Source organism: Stegastes partitus, unplaced genomic scaffold (assembly GCF_000690725.1).
Source record: "Stegastes partitus isolate 25-593 unplaced genomic scaffold, Stegastes_partitus-1.0.2 Scaffold387, whole genome shotgun sequence".
Taxonomy (NCBI): Eukaryota; Metazoa; Chordata; class Actinopteri; family Pomacentridae; genus Stegastes; species Stegastes partitus.
The window spans coordinates 252,110-256,973 of record NW_007578118.1 but is presented as its reverse complement, the minus strand read 5'-3'; positions in this window follow the sequence as shown (position 1 = coordinate 256,973).

Here is a 4,864-nt window from a genome sequence, read left to right as displayed (position 1 = left end):
TGATAACGATCCTGATCATGTGAATCAGGTGTGTTGGAAGAGGGAAACATCTAAAACATGCTGGATAGGGGCTCTCGAGGACCAGGATTGGGCACCCTTGTCTTAGATGAATAATGGGAAACGAAATAAAGAAAGTTCTGATCCGCTAGTTTGTTTTAATATTTTTCCTCAAATCATTGAGTTTTGATGAGAGATTGGATCATTTGAACATGTATTGAAATAGAAACGAGAGAATCTAAGAGGGGAAATCACAATTGGGTGGAGCCGGTAGCCACTCAGACACCTGAAATGTGATCCTGAGTCACACTCCGCTTTTTTAAGACACCAGAACCCAAAAATGTTGGAAACCACTGGCTTCATATTAAACATATTTTTAAAGTTTGTTATATTATCTACTGTGTATATTCTTTCATGTTTTAATAATTTACTCTGAAATATGGTGAAGCAAGAATACAAAGTAGCATGAAATGGAAATATTTAAGTGCAAGGACCTCAAAATTGTACTTAAGTTAATTAGCTCCACTGCTTATAAGAAATAGACAAAGAAACTCCAAGAAGATTCATGAGCAAGCTGCAGACATATGATGGGCTTGCTTGTCAAAGGTGCCATGGGAAAAGAAATCACCTAATAATCTGTTGTTTTTTTCTTGCTTACTCCATTAGATGGCGATCACACACTAAATGTCCATCCATCCATTATCTATACACCGCTTAATCCTCATTAGGGTCACGGGAGCGCTGGAGTCTATCCCAGCTGACTTAGGGTGAAGGCAGGGAACACCCTGGACAGGTCACCAGTCTATCCACACTCAATGTCCTCTTTCTAATCATTCAGTTGCACCTCCTTCCATTCACTGCTCCCCACACAGAAGAACAGGAGCAAAGAGATTTGTTGTTATTGCACTTTTTTTTTTATTGCACTCAAGATACAAGAACAGTCTTCTATGATCCAATACAATCTCTAAAGCAGTAAATTTTTAAATCTAAAATATCTTCTACCTCCAATATTACAGCAGAAAAAAACAAAAACAAAAAAAACAGAACATTGTTTGAGTGCTGTGAAACCGCAACATGTAGAGGAGTTGGTCTGTTCGGGCGGCGCTGCTGTTTGGTATCAGGAGCAGAACGGCAGAGACTCCCGACAGCTGAGTGAAGGAACACATAAGCGTCGCACACTGCTGTGAGTCATCTGCTGGCAAAACACAACGAACTGTGATGGTTGAGGTTGTTGAGGATGTTTTAACAACGACGGAGATAATGAGGATAGGAAAAGACAACTTCTGCCTCAGGTAATGCAATAAAAAAAAAAAACATTAAATTAAAAGTAGGAAATAATGATTCTGTTCCTTTCTTTCTGATTTGTAAGTATATGTTCAACTATAAACCTCAAACCTTAGCTGCACTTCACCCTTAGAATAGTGTAGCGTAGTGTGTAGTTTTATATCTGGGACGTGGACATTTATTTCAGGATTAACTTTTTGTTCGCTTTGACATTTTAACAGGGCGTCCGTCACCCTAAAACCCAACTAAGATGCACCGATTGTAGCGGTAACAGCCCTGCCTGGATATCTGAAATAGATCTACACTTTAGAACTTGTGTCAAAAAGTATGTATAAGTATGAGTAATACTTACTATTAAATAAATAAATGCAGTTTCAACTCAATTTCGACAAGAAACACCACTTTGTCTGCATTGTTCACTAAAAGGCCAAAAGAATTATCACAGTACAATCACAAATTTGAAAATTCTAACTGAACTTTTAAAATATTAAAAAAACTAAATTACTTCAAACCTGTACTTTCTTTCTCTTGCATGAAAGACGGTGGAGTGTGTCAGCGAGTCAATACTGAAACAAAAGAAAAACCTCGATGCTGAAAACAACAAACGGAGTCTGACGTTACAGCCTTCATAGTCCGCTGAGCACGTGGACAAAAATATGCATTCGTTCTGTTACAATAATTCACAAATAGGCTTACATTGTTTTAAAAATATCAAAAAAAAAAAAAAACAGCACAAAAACTAGTCTCTGTCAGGCATTCATTATTGTAAAACTATGTCAATTATTTAACATTTACAAACAGTAGAAAGTATTGTCGAGTAGACAACGATAATAATTGTACAGCCATTTGAACAAAAAAAATTACACTGATCTCTTTGGTGGAACATTTAGTCTTGAATTCACAGATTTAATAACCAAAGAACTACAAAACCACATCATGTGACCGTGTCTGGATTGTTATTTATTTTACCTCAAAACAGAGGAACAGCAGTTATGTGTGAGAAGAAATCATTAGTCGCTATAATGCACACACACACATGCTGTAAATGCATGTGTGTGTGTGTTGTTCTGTGTCTGCTAAACGGAAAAATGTTCCACCAAAGTGAAACGATCTCATAAAATGTACAAGAAACAATACAAACATCGATTGTCGTACCTAAACGTGAAGTATTACAACTAACCTGCACTTAAAAGTCATCAAAATTTGTGACACTCAGAGAAGCACGTTATATATTAGATTTCATAGTAATAAGACTTCTAAAAATACTGTAATACTAGGTTAATCTCTTTACGTACATGAAGCTGTACCAATACTTGCTTATAAGTCGTGAGGCATCGAAACGTCGCCACCGTGTGCATTTTCATGTCGGCTCTACTCTTCTGACACAGACGTGGTGTCGGTCGCTGTTGGACTGAAGTTCCTGTCTGTCTGTTCGGAGGTTTCTTGGCTGTAATTCGGTGCCACCTGCTACATTTGAATGCGTGTAAATATTGTCACGTGAACGTTATAGTCAGCTAGGGCGCACATTCAGAACGTACGAGGCCTAGTAGTTTGTTTTTTATCTTGAAGAACAGGCCCAAGTATAAATGATTCTTGTCTCGTGTCCTGGTCCTCGACTTATTTTGACGATGACTGTTATTGTGTGCTGTAAACCCAGTGGGGCTTATTGTAGACGCCTACTGTAAATCACAACAGTGCATAAGCTGCTCAGTCTGTCTGATTAGTGTTGATGGAATCATTTAGTGCTGGATTCAGCAACAGGTACGATCTAATGAAGCTACTCGAGAAGAAATGACTTGTGCTTGCTGTGACATTCATGAAGTGAGTTATTTTAATTAAAGTCAGTGTGAAGGAAATTCAGAGTTGTGTTTCCAAACACATAGTACGAGCTGAAAACGTGAGAAGACTGAACCATGTAGAGTTACCCTGTAGGAGCCAACAACGGCCGATAACGTCATAAATTCGCAATTTTTAAAATGTAGTAGGCCAATAATGTAATAACTGACCGATAATGTACCAAAAGTCCTGAACTGATAACTGGCCAGTTATTACATTTGCAAAGATTTTTTTTTTTTTTTTTCACCAGGCCAATAACGTAATAACTTATTACGTTTTTGGCCAAAAGATAACACGTTATCGGTTCAGGACTTTCATTACGTTATCGGCCGTTGTTATGCTATCGGCTGTTATTACTTTATTGGCTTCTACATACCCTGATAAACTGTTTATTACCGGGCCAGAAATCGTTGTTCGATGACACGCTGGAGCCACACCTTGCATGAGCCCTCCTCCTAACACTACAACATTTATAAACTAGAGTGCATCAGATTCAGTGGTTCTCCTGCTTCATGACAAGTTTCTACACCTACTACAGCCTACGGTTTGCCAGCTAGCTGCCTTCGTCCAGCAAATGCATCTCCCCAGAATTGCAGAACAGCTCGGTCTCCTTGTTTAAATCCTCTCAAGAGTGATGAGATGAACTGATTTTGTGAAGAGCCAAATTGTTGGAGAGCAGAGGTTCACCACCATCACCTGCCTCTGCCGTGACCATTTTACACCGCGTAGTTTAATAAGCTTGAACTGAGATTCACAGATAATCTACTGTTATTCTTAATTTATTCTACATCTGCAAAATGACAAACATATTCTGTATCTACGGTTTAGAATTTCACATCTAATTGTTTCTGGTTTGTTTAAAACAAACTCGGTCCGGTTCATTGGGCTGCTGTGTCAGCCTTCATCAGACACACCCAACGTTTCACAGAACACTGATTATTTCACAATTCTGAAACCTAATTGTATATACTTCTACATACTTTTTAATCTTTACAATTTGACTGGGTGATTTAAAAAATCTGTGACGTGACAAACTGAGAAAACATATTTTGTACTGCTTTTACGTGGACTTCGATCTGCGTGAGTGCAGCAGCATTCAGAGCATAAAAATATAAATAAATAGTAAAATTAATAACAACTAGTGTGAATCTAAACCTCAACTGACTTATTGCTTTAATGAAAAAGTGAAAGTACCGCCTTAATTTAAAGAAATGTTGTTAAACATGAGCAGATTTGTCTGTTATCTAGTTGCTAACCGAGCGAGCATCTCTTAAAATAAAGCTTTTGGAAAAGAAAATGCCAGAAGAATACTTATTGTCTATTCAAAAAAAAAAAAAAACAAGTGGAAAATATATTGCAAAAGTTATTATGGGATAGAACTTTTAGTGCAGTTACGGTTTATAATTAACAAAATAATATTAATGAAATAGCGAAGTACAACAGTTTTGTTTTCTAAATCACATTTTTGTTGGTGTCGCTCCCTTTTTTGTCAATACAGGCCCAATGAACCTGCTGCCTTCACCTGACGTGTCATTACAGTTTTTGCTCAGTCACCCTATTTGTTACCTAAAGACAGCTGTCAAACACTGCACTGTACGAACAGGACAAAAAAATTGTGCTAAAAGACGTGCGGTGTGTTTGTGTGCTTGTGTGGTTGCATGTGTACAGAATCACCTTAACGAGTCCTACAGAGGTGCACAGAAATTTTCACAAGGAACACAACAACGCTGTCGCTCTCTTTGTCTTG